Genomic DNA, 18,382 nt, shown 5'->3' on the forward strand with positions numbered 1-18,382 from the left:
CTTTTGATAATTGTCACATGTGACAGAAGTCCCCTATTTTGAGTGGTCATTGTAAGTGCCTGTGACAAGAATCAGTCATTGCTTCAATCTGCGATTAATATAAAACCCAGCAATGACCAGTTTTACCTACAGAGGAGATCATGCTCACTGCAGGAATCTCTATTATTGCTTCAGCAGTTATCAGCATTAATATCTCTCATTTGCTGTGGTTTATAGTCTGATACACTCATGTATGACAAGAAGCTGGATAAGCCAAGTTGACAAAGTCATCAACACTACTGCACAAGCCCACCTCCAAACATGATTTTAATACTCCCTAGTATTCTACTAAAATGTTGAAATGTTTGAAATTTAAAGATGTATCAACTCATTGCCACAGAAGCTGATGATGATGGGCTGTCTACCTTGGATTTATTTGAAAGAAGAATGTCAACTTACCGCTCAAAAGTCATGATAACTTTTCTCAAACAAAGCCTTTACATGAAGCTAGCTCGCAAAGCATCCAACAAAAAATATGAATGTAATAGGAACATGACACACCACCTCGGCAGGTGCAAATCAGCATTGCACAAATGGGAAAGGTGATAATGAAACAAAACAGTGTGCTATAAGTGTGACAGATTCACACACACACAAATGAAAGTGCAAGATGAAGGTTAATATTGTACTGGTAAATGTATTTGGCCTAAATGGATTAGGTAATGATTATCACACACATTATACCTCCACTGATTATCATTGTATTCTCTGTTTGCCTCATTTAAGAATCAATATTAAGACAACAAACACATTGATTAATATGAAACATCCTTGTCATTGAATGAAAAGGTTAGCTAAAGGGAAAAGTAAGCCCCCCCCCCCTACTCAAATGGTCACAAAAATGTGTTTCATAGCTATTTTGGCCAATTATCAGAATGATGGAAGTCAAAGGTTTTTCCTAGCCTCCCCCTTCTCCACCTAAAAAGCTAGCTACAGGGCTGTAATTGGACATCAAACATTGACCAATATCTAGAAGTACAGTATGCAAACATGCACAACCTTACCTGAAAAGAAACTTCAAGACATGATTCACAGCCATTTCACCAATATTCTCAAATCTAAAATTTTGATATACACGCAGTAATCCTTATATGAAATCAACAAGACTTCCAGAATAATGTGGAGCGTCTTAAATCACCGCAACGATAAGCTAATTAAATGTAGCCCATGGATACAACATGCGTCGCTATGAACGTATCAGTTCCCTACAACACTAAAAACCAAACACATCCTCCATCTGTTTTGCAGTGTTTGTGGGCTATTGTTTGTTTCTTGTACCAAGATCAACAGGCTTAGCATATGCTGCCGAAAGACAGATTATTGTAAAAAATGTTATTATCTGTAGTTGCATATAGGGTGCAGAGAGGCCGTTGGGTGAAAACATATCCAGACACTTTGAAGTAACTCAAAGAGGTGCTCAGACAGTGATGTATCAGACATTCCTCCAAACATGTTTTTCGGATTTTTGTACAAGTCATAATGCTAGTTCAACTGATTTTATAATATATGTGACTTGCCATACATAGGTAATGGTTAACAGCAGGGCCACACTCAGCCAAAATATTGTCCTCTCGGAATAATAAAACTTCTGGCTCAATACTGATCTAGGAAAAACTTGGGTTGTTGCAGGAAGTCACATTCCCAGCTCATTTCTGATATGTAATTTTGTTGCAATTCAGTTGCGGAAGTTTAACTATTCAGGAAGTGTGATATTTTCATACATTTTGCAGCTGAGCAATGTAGCAATCTTGTAAAGATGAAGCACAGTACCTGCATCAACTTTCTGACAGTCAACCACAACATTATGCAACCTGGCATGATAATACATCATTGAGGCAAAAATTAAAAAACAACTTCGAATATCATCCAGCTTAGATCAAATAGCTTGAATAAAACACCATGTTTCTGTAACTAGACATCATATAATGTCCCTGGGAGTTGAAATGCAATTATTTCTGCAAAAGAAATTGAAGGTGAGTATTCAGATTACAACATTGTCATTGTGAATGAAGGAAGAAATAGGAGTTGGAAATTTGATCCTCACAAGACAGAGCTGATGGTAATCCAAGACAATTAATGCTGCTTCTACTGTTCATATTACAAACCCTTTCATTCACTGTTAGTTCTATCTAAGGTCACCAGTGGAGGAGGAGGAGGAGGACGCTGAAAAATTAGAAGTCAACTGATCCAAATGGAGTGCATACATGTATCTCCAACATCTTAAAATTAGGTCCTCAGCGAAATCTTTTTTTGTTTTGTTTATCTGTTTATCAGATATTGAAAAATTGCAAGTTCGACCTTAGGAGAAAAGGAGCCTGTATAACCTTTGATGCCATTGGCAGATGAACCTCTTTACTCTGTCTTGGTAAAAGATACATTCATCAACTAGATTGCCAACATGAATTTCCTCTCACAGGGAAATTGCATCTCCTCTCAAGATCCTTTTATCGCACATGTTGTGAATATAACGATAGTGGCAGCACTTGACTTGGCAATGACCTTCTTGCTGGAGTTTTATTAAGAGGAGGAAAATGTTTTTAAAGAAGCAAGGGTATATAGTACAGACTCTTGATAATCTCCAGTGAACGAACTATCACGAGATTGGCATTTGAACGCATTTGGGTCTTTTTCATGCTTAGCTTGCCTAGGCTTTTAAAGCCATCAAAAAAATAAAAATGTCTATGTTTGTGAAACATGAAAGGTCACTTTCTGTTTTGTAGCTTGCTCCACTGGTAACTTAAGATGGGAAAATCGACTTTGCACAGCAAATGCGAAGATTTTAAATGGCCTGGGGTCATCCTTTATTTCTCCTGATAACACTCTGATCATGCACGAGCCACATGTTCCATAGCATATTGGACCTTGACAGTGCCTGAATCACCATGCTCTCCTACAGCTCTGCTTAGCTGGTGGTTCCGTGGCACAAATAATATCATTAGGGCATCTAAGTCAGTCCCCGCCATAATCCATTAGTATGTGTACAGCATAAGAGGCTGTGGCCATGACAACAGGTCCTCATGAAAGGGCAACGTAACAATAGGCAGTCCTCTAAGTAAAGCCAGCAGAATTGGTAAAGCCTTTTACGTTGTCTTACAGTTCTGAGACATGTTAGACGAAATATTTTTCTTCCAATTTACATAATGAAATGGTCCAAGGACCATATGCTCACCTCGGGTAATGTAATGCATGTCATTTGCAGTGGATATGGGGAGAACAGTTTCTGGCTAGTTTCACCAGTTTTGATTCCATTAATAATATTAGAAAGAAAATTACCAGAACCATCTAAGTAAAGCATTTTGGTTATAAAGTTGACTGAATTTCAGGGTTATTGAAGAGTGTACATGTCACATGGAAATTGGTTGATAATCTGTTCAACAGTTTAGGAGTAATAGGACTTCGTGGGATTTGACTGAAAATTAGGGATATTGATAGGAGTACATAGATACAATATCACATTAAGTTTGGTTACAATCCGATCATAAGTGTCGGAGTAATAGGACTTTGTTTAATTTTTAAGATGGCCGCCTGACGGCCATATTGGTCGATGGATTTGACTGAAAATCAAGGATATTGTAGAGAGTACACAGATATATAATCACATGAAATTTGGTTGTAATCCGACTGTGTTTAATTTTCAAGATGGCAGCCTGGTGGCCATATTGGTCGATGGATTTGACTGAAAATCAAGGATATTGTAGAGAGTACACAGATATATAATCACATGAAATTTGGTTGCAATCCTACTGTGTTTAATTTTCAAGATGGCAGCTTGGCGGCCATATTTGAAGTCCGGGCGGGAAAAAAATTGGGGTAGAATAGAGGGTCCTTAGATATATGTCCTCAAAAATTTAGAACCTTCTTGCTCAAATAGAAATGAAACGTGCCACCTATCGGTGATTTAGTGAACTTTGACCTCTGTGACCTTGAAAAGAAGGTCAAATCAAAAACCCAGGTGATATGTCATTTAACCTTATTAGATACATCCACCATAAAAATGTTGTCACTCTACGTACAACCACTAGCTTCAATGAAAAGGCCAGGGGCCATTGCGCTCACCATCTTGATATTTGGTGGTTAAGAATTCATGCTCTATAGTATAGAGCCAAATGCATATAGAGCAAGATGCAAAAATCTTGATGGTCAAGATGCAATAATGATGACATATTCCTCCTTTAAGAAAACTAATCTAATCATCATCCATGACAAGTAGTTTTATTAAAAGAAGAAAGGCATTGTGTAAGGACAAGAATTAGAATAGTGGTATGGCTAGCAGGACCCCAGGACAATGGACACTGGACAATGGACAAGGGATTAGATTAGATTCAACAATACAGTCATCAGGACGAATGAAAAGACTAAGAGGGTCAAATGACCTATTAGCTCAACCAGTTTTCTGGGGGGAATGAAATGGGGTTTGGTCATGCTCATGACTTAATTAGCAGAACCACTTCTAACTGCTCTGTGCATTTGGAATCAGACAGAACACAGCTTGTGCCTGGGCTAAAAAGGTGAGTGTCTCACATTTATGAGCTACAAGATCACATTTATGTCAAACATTTGAGATTTCTTTGAAGTTGAAGTGTAATCAGCATTACCAGGAACCCAAACTGGATTTCAACACTTGAATATTTCTGTTCCCTTCTCTAATTTTTACTTTCAGTTGATCATCTACTAGAGAGATGTCAGTCCACTGGTCAGCTGTACAAGAGGAGCAAGTATAATTTCTCTTCAATCAGGGTGTCTTTCAGTCTATTCTGCCTCTAACTGATTGAGCTAAAACTGCAAACAACAAACCAAGATTCCTGTTTACTATATTTCCATGAAGTCTGAAGTGGCAGTTGAAGTGATAGTCGACAACGATCATATGGCCAAGCACACACCAAGTTCTGAGTCCAGCAACTTCCTTATTTGGAAACCTTTTTCCTGATTTAGAAATTTCAAGATATAATACTTGCCTGGTTTCTGCTAGAGCATGATTTAATACAGTCCATATCAATGTTGTGAACGATCTATGCTGCAATGGCTCAAAGACAGAGTTTTTGGCAATAACTTTTTCTCGTAGAAGTCCGTCAGTGACTCAACTGAATGTTGACGGGACCGTTATAAGCCGCTGTGATGCTGTGCGAGACCTGGGTGCTTGGTTCGACCAACACATGGACATGAACGTCCATGTGAGAAAGATTTGTCAAAGCGCATTCTCTAATTTGCACAATATTGGCCGAATTAGAAAGTACCTCGACACCGCCAGTACACAGCGACTTGTCCAAGCGCTTGTGATCTCCCGCCTTGACTATAATAATGGTCTCATCCACGGTCTTCCCAAGAAGACTATTGCCCCATTGCAAAAAGTGCAAAACTCTGCGGACAGGTTAATAACAAAGACACGGAAACGCCACCATGTGACTCCAGTATTGAAGCGGTTACACTGGCTTCCAGTGCACCTGCGATCGCAGTTTAAGATCATCTGCATGGCGCATAAGGCCGTCTATGGGAACAGTTCACCTCTCTATCTCAGGGAGCTGGTCAGTCCATTTGTTCATTCCCGCACTACGCGTGCTACATCATCAGGATGCAGTCTTGCAGTGCGACGCACCAGAAGCAATTATGGGGACAGGAGTTTCTCTGTCTGCACTGCAAGGCTGTGGAATGGCCTGCCCGGCTCTCTGAGATCAGCTGAGGACTATGTGTCATTCAGAGGCCAGCTAAAGACTTGGCTCTTTGGGAAATTTTAATTATAAATCCAGGTGGCGCTTTTAACAGCTTTTTCCGTTTTGAGAAGCGCCCTAAAAATTATCTATTGTATTGTATGTATGTATGTTTTTAATGGTCAGTATTCTGGTCAAAATATGTATACTATGCTTTGGTTTGCCATCTGACACGAGTGATCAGGTTTTAATCGTCTGATCAGAGTAGTTCTCTAATAGAGCAGATAGTGAGTCAAATGTGGTTCCGCTGTCTTGACACAGGAAACCCAGCCGCAATTCTCTGGGCGAGTCTGGCAACCAGAGTAGTTCTCTAATAGAGCAGATAGTGAGTCGAATGTGGTTCCACCGTCTAACACAGGAAACCCAGCCGCAATCCTCTTGGCCAGTCTGGCAACCAGAGCAGTTCTCTAATAGAGCAGATAGTGAGTCAAATCTGGTTCCGCTGTCTGACACAGGAAACCCAGCCGCAATCCTCTGGGCTAGTCTGGCAACCAGAGCAGTTCTCTAATAGAGCAGATAGTGAGTTGAATGTGGTTTCACCGTCTGATACAGGAAATGCAGCCGCAATCCTCTGATCAGAACAGATTATGCTTTTGTCCACTGCAAAACGTCCAGACACAGGACAGTCTAGGTCTTTCTTGTGGTAGGGATACCAAGGTATTGGGGCATATATTGCAGGAGAGGAAGGACTCTCTTATCGTTGTTGACTTAAGACTGATGCGAGTCTTACTGTATGTTTCTGCAGAGGAAACCTGTGGTCTTGGTCATTTTGGGATATACCTTATACATCCTATCTTTAACTTTTTATGAACTGCCAAAAGTGATTCGTTCCCACTCTATTGTTTTTATCGGCCTTATCTAATGATACGTTTGCACGGGGGGAGTGGGGGAAGGGTGGAAGTGCCAGTCACCCCCGTGGGAATTATGATTCCCGAAAGGATGTCTTTGGAAAGGGTAAGCATTTGTTAGCCAATAAAGACAACATTTTAATCCCTCAGCTTCTTTGAGGCATTTGGAGAGACTTCTTGTCTAAACAGTACCATTTTGCCACCTCTAAGGCATACAATGGTAACTTATAAACACAAGACTTTGATACTTGTCTTGGAGGTCTTTGACGGCCTGGGCACTTCGAATCTTTATCAATGTTTTAAATGGTCAGTATTCTGGTCAGAATATGTATGCTATGTTTTGGTTTGCCATCTGACACAGGTGATCAGGTTTAAATCGTCTGATCAGAGTAGTTCTCTTATAGAGCAGATAGTGAGTCGAATGTGGTTCCGAACATCTGACACAGGAAACCCAGCCGCAATCCTCTGGGCCAGCCTGGCAACCAGAGCAGTTCTCTAATAGAGCAGATAGTGAGTCGAATGTGGTTTCACCGTCTGATACAGGAAACGCAGCCGCAATCCTCTGATCAGAACAGATTATGCTTTTGTCCACTGCATAACGTCCAGACACAGGACAGTCTAGGTCTTTCTTGTGGTAGGGATACCAAGGTGTTGGGGCATATATTGTAAGAGAGGAAGGACTCTCTTATCGTTGTTGACTTAAGATCGATGCGAGTCTTACTGTATGTTTCTGCAGCGGAAACCTGTGGTCTTGGTCATTTTGGGATATACCTTATACATCCTATCTTTAACATTTTATGAACTGCCAAAAGTGATTTGTTCCCACTCTATTGTTTTTATCGACCTCATCCTTCATCGGTGTGATGACAGCTTCCAGATACTGCAAGTAGGCCTATGTCATCTTTTGCCAGATTTTCATTCATAGTTCTTTTGACTTCTTGTCGGTGCTTATGTAGCCGCCCCCTTCTTTGACCGACCAATGTTTTGAAAGTTGCAACAAGAGTAATATGACATAAATTTTGTCATATTTTCTTGATGGGATATATTTTAAATGATGTTATAAATCAATCAATATGGCAACCACTATACTCGCCTAATGTGTCACACCGACTGTACTAGCTAAAGAGGGAGGTAAGCTGTTATGAATGTCAGATAGTGGTCTCCCTGGTATTTGCTTGCAATTTTTGTTGACATTCCACCAAGATCTCAAGGACCTGGCTTTATCTAATGATACGTTCACACGGGGGGAGTGGGGGAAGGGTGGAAGAGCCAGTCACCCCCATGGGAATTACAATTCACTAAAGGATGTCTTGGGAAAGGGTAAGCATTTGTTAGCCAAGACAAGATTTTAATCCCTCAGCTTCTTTGAGGCATTTGGAGAGACTTCTTGTCTAAACAGTACCATTTCGCCACCCCTAAGGCATACAATGGTAACTTATAAACACAAGATTTCGATCCTTGTCTTGGAGGTCTTTGACGGGCCTAGGCACTTCGAATCTTTATCATTGTTTTTAATGGTCAGTATTCTGGTCAGAATATGTATGCTATGCTTTGGTTTGCCATCTGACACGAGTGATCAGGTTTTAATCGTCTGATCAGAGTAGTTCTCTAATAGAGCAGATATTGAGTCGAATGTGGTTCCGCCGTCTGACACAGGGAACCCAGCCGCAATCCTCTGGGCCAGTCTGGCAACCAGAGTAGTTCTCTAATAGAGCAGATAGTGAGTCGAATGTGGTTCCGCCGTCTGACACAGGAAACCCAGCCGCAATCCTCTGATCAGAACAGACTATGCTTTGTCCACTGCATAACGTCCTGACACAGGACAGCTTAGGTCTTTCTTGCGATAGGGATACCAAGGTGTTGGAGCATATTCCAGGAGAGGAAGGACTCTCTTGTCATTGTTGACTTAAGATCGATGTGAGTCTTACTGCATGTTTCTTGAGGCAATCCTTGGTCTTGGTATTTTGCACTTGATACGTTTTGTCTATAAGCTTGTCAGGACTTGGTAATTTTGTGAATGGAACTCCATGTCCCACTTGATCGCCCATTTTCCCAGTTATTCGCAGGATCGATACGGTATGGCCGCAATCGGGATTGTGAGGTCAGAGGGACTAAAATGAGTTCAGGTGTTGATTAAGCAAGAAATCGTGTTGCCTATCAACCAACGGGCCTAGGCACTTCATATCTGGCCATGAGGAGGAACAGCCAAGGAAACGACGCTGACAAAAAATTTACCACGATAACTATTCAGAATGGTGTCTGTTTTTCCATCCGTCATCATGGTGCATGTTTCTCTTTAGCACGATATCTTTTCAGAATGGTGTCAGTCCTTCCATCCGTCAACACAGAATGGTGTCTGTCTTTCCATCCGTCAACATGGTGCACGTTTAGTAACCGTAAGACGTAGGCACTTCAAAACTAGCCATGAGGGACAACAGAAGGACTAAAACGAGTTTCAGTGTCATGTCACCTATCAACCAATGGGTTTGGCAGACTTGTTTATTGTTACTTCATGTTGAGTTGTTCTGCAGGGTTACGTCAATCGGGGATTGTAAAGTTCAGACAAATGTTTCTTTTGTTCTTTTAGGTAGAATTATGCAATTTTCCCACCAAATTGGTAAAAAATTATAATTCTTCGTTTTTTATCTTCCAGTGTTTTAGTCCGTTTGAAAGTTGTACTTACTGATTTATACTCCTGCAGTGTTGATCAGGTCCAGTCTCTACATTTCGCAAGAGTTCAGGACCCCATAGGACTATATCAGTGAAGAGAGAGGAATCAATGCCACACAATGATGATGACATTGGAGCCAATTTGATACATGTAGGTGGATCAGTAGCATATATATATATTGCCTCATATCAAACTTTAGACCCTTTTCTAAACTTGATTAATAAACTCTAACTCAAGCCCTGACCCATTGTTGGTGATGAATAAAACTGTTGGGGCTGTGCCCAGGGTGGAAATGTCTGCTGAAGAAGCAATTTAAACAAAGTCGTGGGTGTTATGTCTAAACAAGAGTATTTATTTGTTGTCTCTTCTTTTCAGGTAAGAATCAAATTCTGAGAGCATCAGCCGACCACTTTAGACCGAAGAGAGAATGAGGTTTTTTGGTTCAAATGGTGGCAAATTGGTCTATCAGCCTGGGTTACGGAGTAATGGCATCATTGGTTTCAAGTCTGGAGCCACACAGCGAGATTAATGCACAAAGTCTACCATGAAAGGACACTGGAAAGATAAATGATATCCATGGTCACACAGCAAACCTGCCCCTAACTTCAGTCACAATGCAGCTGATGGCTTGTCAATCGTTTCAGGCCATTTCAATGCTGCACAAAAGCTTTTCAGTGAGATTCTTTCAATCTTTTTCACATTTTTCAGTAATGCCTTACAAGTATTTGTATTTCGCTAGATATTTGGTGGTTAAGAATTCATGCAGAGATATTGCACTTTTTACCTTTTCAGTTTTGAAGTCGAGAATCAGATCGGACCGGAATTCATTGTCCGAGGTTATCTGACGTGGGGAGTCATGTGCACCAAATTTCAGGTTCATAGCTTTAGCGGTTAAGAAACGTGCCATATTTACACGCAAACAGCCAATTTACACCATTTGACCTACGTGACCTTGAAAAGTAGGTCAAATCAATAACCCGTATGATATGTGATGTATCCTTGCCAGGAAATATTATCAAAAATCAAAAATCAAAAATCACACTTTTAGGTTTTCACTTTTTGCCTGCTGATGGCCAAGTCAAGAATGAGATTGGACCGAGATAAGTGTCTGAGGTCATCTGACCTGGAGGGGCCTGTGTACAAGGTTTCAAGTTCATAGACTTACTACATGTAGCAGTAAAGAAATGTGCCACGGTTTTTGAAACAGGATACAGACGACAACGAACGACGACAGTCGATGACGGATGACTGATGACTGACGACTGACGACTACAGCGACTGTGATGACGAGGGCGACAGACGCCGGACACTGCGGTATTGTACAGATTGTGGGACCTAGACATGAATTATTTGCTGTGCAGTTGCAAGAAGGAGTACCTACCGTAACAATATTATTGAAAACGAGTAATTGATAAGATATTGCACTTTTTACCTTTTCAGGTTTGAAGTCGAGAATCAGATCAGACTGGAATTCGTTGTCTGACGTAGGGAGTCATGTGTACCAAATTTCAGGTTCATAGCTTTTGCGGCTAAGAAATGTGCCATACTTACACTCACAGCCAATTTACACCATTTACACCTCGGAATACCTACCATAAAAATATTATTGAAAACGATTCACTTTTAAGAGAGATATCACACTCTTTAGGTTTTCACTTTTGGCCTGCTGATGACTAAGTCAAGAATCAGACCGGACCGAAATCAGTGTCTGAGGTCACCTGACCTGGAGAGTCCTAGCAGTTAAGAAATGTACCACTTTTTTTTAAACCTGATACAGATGACATGGACAGTGAGGATCCTGGCTCTATTTCTGGACGTCTCATCAGAAAGATGAGATCTATGGTGGAGCATCTTCACAGTTAGAATACGCAGTCACGTCACACTTGGTAGCGACATGAGCTTCCAATCGTTTAGTAGCCAGGGTGCCAGTGATTATTATTATTGTGAATGACAGACTCCACTATAGAGCAGTCTGCTCTTTCACTTCCCTTCAACAATGTAAACACATCTAATTTTCCCAACACCAAATGACTTTTATCAAAAACAGCTCATTTCCACAGACATTCCTTTTTTGATTTCATGGTTTCTACTGTATAAGTGAATGGGAAGCTTCTCCTATTAAATGCCTTACTCCATTGAACATTCACTAAGTCAGTGCATTTTCAATCTGTGCATAAAAACCCTCCTCATTTCACCAACTTGTCATTTTTGCATCCTGCACTTCACCGCCACAACCTCTTGCTGAGAGCTAGTTCATGTTTTGAATGTATGTGTATTTTTGCAATATCTTTGTCCCAGATTGTTACCTTTCTCCGTGCCAACAATGTATTCCTTTGTCTCCTCAATGAATAGTTAGTGTGCAGAAACCTTGTGTAATTTGTCAGTTTTCTATACAAGAGTAGGGGTAGGAGACTCGAATTCTAATTGTATTACTTTGTTTTGTCATCTTGAGTTGTATTGCTTGATATAATAATTTGTATTATTGTAAGGGGCCGATGGCCTTAATCATTAATAAAAGTTTATTATTATTATTATATCAATATCGATATTATTATTATTATTATTATCATAGTTAAATAAGGAAATGCAATAATGCGAGCATCAAGGATCTGGGCATGATGTACAGCCGCCCAGACTGATACTGTGAAAGAGACAAAATTTCATTTCTCCATTGATTCCTCTTGATGTTGTCACCAGACAAAGTGAAGAAGACAGAGATAGACATTCTTCATCTTCATTGTTCACTGCTGTAATAGACTCGACATTCATTTCATTAGATAAGATGATGTAAAGAACTTCTTCGGTTCAGGACCAGCACATCAGATGCCGCTTGTGTAGTTGACATTGTTTCAAAGAGAGGATTGCAGCAGTCATGGGACCCCCTGTTCAACAACGTGAATGGCTGCAAGGAGGATACCGCGGTGACGTCATATCACATGATCACATCCCATATTACTGATCGCTATGGCCAATCAGATTCAGTCTACTGACAGCACCAGCACTGAACGCATCTCCACATCCCTGCACTGTCTGGTGCGCTCCTGTACACAAAAACACCAATAGACATGAAATATTGCAATACCTAGTATGGATTCTTCCTGTGTAAAATAAAATTTACAGAGCAGATTAACTTCCACGAATAAAAAAGACGTTTGGCTTGGCCAAAGTGCGGAAATAATGTCTTCGCTAAAATACACTACGAAATACACTAGGCAATGCACTACGCGATACACGGTAGAGATGCAGTTGAGTTTGTTATTGTTTTGACTTAGAAGCCCGCCCATATCATAATATATCCATGTATTCATGAAGTATGAACTCATTTCTGTCCCATACAACTCTAAGAACAGTCAATTTCTCCTTTAATCATCACCGAAACCGCGATATCCGCAGGAAGATTCCGTTCTAGTGTCCGAAAATGCATGATCTTACAGGGGCGCTAACTCGACAAATCGAGGGGATCTATGCGAGTTTTAGGTCCTACAGGTCTCGAACTTGTAAAATCTGTAAACATGCCTCCAAATCCCATTATGATAATGATGAGATTGCCCCATATCTGGGAGACTGTTTTGAAACCATCACTAATTTTGGAAGATCGGTGCCCGGCTATTTGGTTTTAAAAACCCTATTTTTCCCCATCAAAACAGCACTTTTCATTATTCAAATGATAACTTATTGTCTGAAGACTTATTTCATAGCAGAAAAGTACTATTAATAACTCTGATTTGATGCGAAAAATCTAACTTTGTTTGATGACTTGATTTTCCCTTGGCCGTGGATCGAGTTTGCACAATATGCAGCGCCATCTTGGAAAAGCCGTGACGTCACCGCGGTATCCTCCTTGGAATGGCTGGGTGTAATAGACGTAGATCTATGAAGAGGGAGGCCCAGAATTATTTTCCTTTGTACAATAGAATTCTATTGTGTATCCATTGTGTGAGGGAAAATAATTCTGCGCCACCCTGTACATCGCTAAACACTCAAGGTGTTAACATTCAGTGTTCAGCTTTTGAACCCAGATATCCTTGCTCCTTTACGAAGATGCCCCCTTACTATTCCACACATGACACACTTGTAGAAACTATCTCGACTGTCCTAAATACATTCTTCTCTTTAGTAAGCATGTAATTAAAAGTCAAGAATCAAATCAGACCAAAATTCATTGTCGCAGGTCACTTGACCTGAAGGGTACCAAGTTAGAGTTCAAAAGCTTGAGCGGTTACAAAACGTGCCCCCCATATCTAACGACGACGACGATGGACACTGCGTGATGGTAAAGGCTCACAGGTGAGCCAAAAAAGCCAATACGGCTTTTTCATTAGATCTGGTAACATATACAGTCTCAGATTCTTTATGCACTCAGTATCATTAAAAATTTGTAACATTTTACAGCTTAAAGGCTTACAACTAACTGCGTGTAGGTCCACTCTGTAGGTAGTTTTTCTATGACCAGGTCTAGTTGTTCACTATTTATACACACTATAAAGAATAAATGAATACTAAAAAAAACTAAGAATGTGGATGCACTAATTATTAGTAAAATAACATTTTTATCTTTGGGAGTTCAGCGCTAAATGAGGATCTATTTTCTTCGTCTTGGTCATATCCTCACAATAAATGAATTAAAACAACCATCCGAGTTCAGGAATATTTGTGCTTACATTCGAAAAATATTTTTCTTTCTTCTTCTGAAGTCCAGAATACTTACTTTTTATCAATTCTTAAACTATACCACATTTCGTTAACAAATATGTATCAATCTGTGTAGATAACAGCTGATAAATGTCAAAATGGTCAGGTTCTAAGACTAGTCAACATTCAGTGATATGGAGAGACACCTACTGGTGTTAATTTCATTCAACTTGAGGATGTTCAGCAAGACTTCTTTCCCGAAGAGACCAGACCAGTTGCCGGATTATCAAAGATAGAGCCATCTATGAGAATATGTGGAAACTGGAGTCATCAGGGTGGATTATACTCTGTTCCAGAATCAATGGTATCACTAGCATTGTTCCTGTAGTAAGCTCGACTGTCAGAGATATTTTCAGCATGCAATGTTCCGCTCAATAGGTCACATGTTTCGAAGTTCGTTTTAAGGGTGATAAGGTGAGATGACTTGGATGAAATGACCGGATAGTGAGGTCGACCACTATGGCCAAGCAATATCGATTTATTAGTATATGGGATTGTTTTTTTCGTTTTTTTTAAAACATGGAAAAATGAGATAGGCAACTTGTTTAGCAGCGTGACGATATTGCAGTTGTATTAGAAGACTAACAAGTAACGTATTGTGGCTGTGATTGAATCAGTTCTGTTTAGGCTCCACAGATGGAGACACAACCTTGGCGGAAATGACTACCTGGGCCTCCCTGGATCAGCAACTGGTAAAAATTGTCTCACTTGAGTGCTCAATGAAGGTAGCGAGTTTCCACTACCATTTATTCAGCTAAACAACTGTCAGCTGTCCTCATCACCAATGTTTTGACAAAACCTGTTGAATTAAGTTTGCCTGTTTCCAAGCCTTGGCCAGTCGTCTAGTGGATGTAACTTGGTTATCAAAGGAATTCATAGATGGAGACCCATGTTGATCTACCTCGCATCTCCTTTTTCATGAGGACCTATCCTTGGATTAATATGAGATAAAATGAGATATTCTGTCAGGAATCATTCAAAACCTTATTGCTGCAATAGCACCATGCTTGGGTCACTATTTTTGGGTTGCGTAGTGCCAAGTGACATCACTCTAATCATTTTAATCAAAGAAGTGTTTACATGACAATAATTGAGTTAATTTAAACTGATACTACAACCATCATCTAAGAACTGAGAGTAACTATACTAATTCAATGGGCAAATGCAGCTGGAAGTTAATTGATGGAAGAAATTAGCTGAATTTCGAATCATCACGAATCCTTTGGCATGTTTGGTTCAATTGGCCAAGTAGCTAATCACTATGGTATGTTCAATCATGCTGTCTTTGGCCTACCAAAGGATGCGTGTTGTCCAGAGACTGATCGTTGTTTATCAGTTTTCCGACAACAAGGATTGGACTTTCAGTGGTGAACATGGTGAAGGAATAAGTTCTAGAGAAACAAAAATATTTGGTATTTTTTCGAAACTCACAACTCTTGCTGCCATAAACCATTGTCATGAGTGACATCACATTAATCAGTATTCACCACGAATCATGTCCAATCAGTTCAGCCGATCGGACAGACACTGACCAATCTTACTCCTCGAGAATGCATCTCTGGGTAATCTTACATAGATATTCAATCACCACATGTTGGACTGGCCTGGTTGATAACCTTGATGAACATGCTGGGAATATGAAAAGCGTCGAGTCTTAGTTGAGATACAGCACTATTGGTATTGGACTAGAAGTGATATTTACTCTGATGTCAAAGGACATTGGTCACAAAAAACATCTTCTGAGTGGCATTTCAAAGGGCTCAGAACATTACCATGTTGAGATGGCCTGCTTGACAATCCTAATAAGGGTGCTTGATAAGCTTGTGAGAAATACGAAAGTGGCAGAGACAGTTATTGCCCAACATTACTGGAAGAGAAGGTACTCATGGACTAGAATAGAGATTTACTATGACAAATGGCATTGGTGACATAAACTGTTCTCCCAGAGGTCGTTAAATGGCTCAGACCATCACCACTTGCCAGAATGGTCTAGCCTGCTTCTAAACAGAACGACCGTGCTGGATGAGGTTACTGAGAAAAATCAAGTAAGAGATTGGTAGTAGACATGGGGATTTCGCCATTGATGGTGTTCCCAGTAGCTCAGAACAAAATGCTATCTTGGTCTGCCTGATAACCTTAGAAAGTTCTCTAAAGGAACAAAACATGCCATAATGTAATAGTTACTGCATCATACACTGCAGGAGAACACCATTGTATGTCAGTACTAAACATGGTGGAGCAGTACAGTATTCAGAGATGTATACGAAAAACAAATAACACCAGTCATCAGCTGCATGCTCCCATTTGCTTTTTAAGGAAAACAACATCCCCAATTGTCAGCCTGATAGCCTTAATATGTGAGTGTGCCAAGACTCGCACTGCAAAATCATACCGCGAGGAATGATATCGGACCTGAATTGAGACTTTCGTCCAACATGAAAAATGCAATGGCACTGATAAAGAGCTCATAGGGATTTATCCACTTTTTTTCGGTTGACAACTAGCTGTCGCGTTGATAATTCTATCAAGCCGATCATTCTATTAAGCCAATGGCTCAAAACGCGACACGTCTCGAATCCACAACTGCCTTGATGGGATTTTTTAGACATTCGCTCCGAGCTGCAGATAGATAATTCAAGGGGGAAAAAACTGATGGTTTGGGTTTGTGAAGATGGGAGGATGGCAAAGTTTAATATTGAGATTAACAGTGAAGCTAGAAACAGACAAGAATACTGGATCAGCAAATGTGTGTAGAATAGTCCTCTTTCAATACCTCTAATATCTGATTTCCCTTTAGAAGTTTTCCGCTTTGGTTGCCATTGTTGTAACGATACACTTGCCTGACAGTGAGCATTTGGGGAAAAATGCAAACGGATGACAAAATGGTGATAACGATGAAGACAGAAATTACCCAAAAGTCTGCTTGGTTGGAAAGGAAAGTATCATTGAAAGACACCAAATTATCAAATGAATACCGAGTCCAATTATACTTTTGCTGCAGTGGCACCGAAGTGTGAACATGAGCTGATGTAATCACTGCCTGTCCTCAAGGGTCATTCTAAAAACGCATGAATATGAGGAGACCACTAACTGAAGTCATCGACAGATCTATCATCCCTGAATGACACCAGGATATTCAATTTCCCTTTGTCGAGCCAGACGCCACAATAGCTGCGGCAAACACATAGACAATGGGTTTTGTCAATTGGGTGGGAAAAATATACATATACCTGAAGGATGAGGTAATGCATTCTTACTCGGCAACTATTGTTGATTGTCATCTCCATGGTGGCAACATTGGTTGTTTCTTTTGCCCGCTCCCTATCTGCACTAGACTGCAGCTTGTAAATTCCCCACTGGATCTGCACCAGACAAAACAGCATACAAAATCCAGTTCCTCCTGTACTGTACGAGCCAGTATTCCGCTGCTGCCAACATCTGTTCCTCTACAGAGTGTATCAAAAAGAATAAATCACTTGGAATATTAATTTGGTGTCATTAATTCTGGAACACTCAGTAAATTTGGTGGTATAGATATCAGTAAAGGTAGAAACCAGCTACAGGTTGCTGAGAAACCATAATTAAGCTAACAATCCATGGCTCCTAACCAGAAGGATAGGAAGAATAGACAACACACACAGGAATACAACTCAAAAAATACCATGCTAAAAATGAAAGCAATGAGCGCTGTGTCACTTCTTATTCCAGGAGAGAGAGTTTTGGAAAGAAACCCATAAGGCAGGTGGATCTAATTTCTACACTTGGTATTTTTGCTCAAATCAAGTTATTGGCAAGTCAAGTTAATGGCCATTGGTCATTAACTGACAGCTTCCCCTCTCTATTTACCCAAGCATTCACAGCTTCCCCATTCTACCTCTTAGAAATAAAGTCATTCATCAAGTGACTGGGTGGTAATCATGGTGATGAAAGAAATATATTGAATTAGTGAATGCTGGTCATGTACCACGAATCAACAAGGGATCATTCTATGAAATGCGGAGGGGTCAAGAGAGGGATGGAAAGCACAGGTTGTTTTGTAAAGAGGAACCTGTTGCATGTTGCTTTAAGTCTTATATCTGCAAAGAAAATACACATTCCCGAGTAAATTCTGCCTCAGTAAAGGCTCAACCACTCAAAAATCTCTCCAATTGATTACCTGTTCAACTCAATGCAGCTTTCCAAAAATACAAGAAAGAAGCTTCTTGTTCAATGGCGTGTATTTTATCGTTAATAGGTTTTCCTGCACTCAATCATGTTTGCCTTGTTTTTTCCACACTGGCTGGCTCTTTCAGCATACCTGACTATTTGATCGAGTAATTTTTTATCTTCCTGGGTGAATTCTGAATATCAAAGCTTCTTTTATACCCAGTGGTAATGTTGGCAATTTAAGAAATAGCCTAGTGCAGACAGACCGAATGGCTGCAGTA

General features: G+C 40.2%; 1 protein-coding gene across 6 annotated transcripts in view; it reads right to left on the bottom strand.

Annotated features, from left to right (window-relative positions):
• LOC135493029 (tumor protein p53-inducible protein 11-like) overlaps positions 1-18,382 on the bottom strand; it is a 176,264-nt gene that overhangs the window by 20,978 nt on the left and 136,904 nt on the right. The window lies entirely within an intron of this gene.

This window comes from Lineus longissimus, chromosome 8 (genome assembly GCF_910592395.1).
Source record: "Lineus longissimus chromosome 8, tnLinLong1.2, whole genome shotgun sequence".
Lineage (NCBI taxonomy): Eukaryota > Metazoa > Nemertea > Pilidiophora > Heteronemertea > Lineidae > Lineus > Lineus longissimus.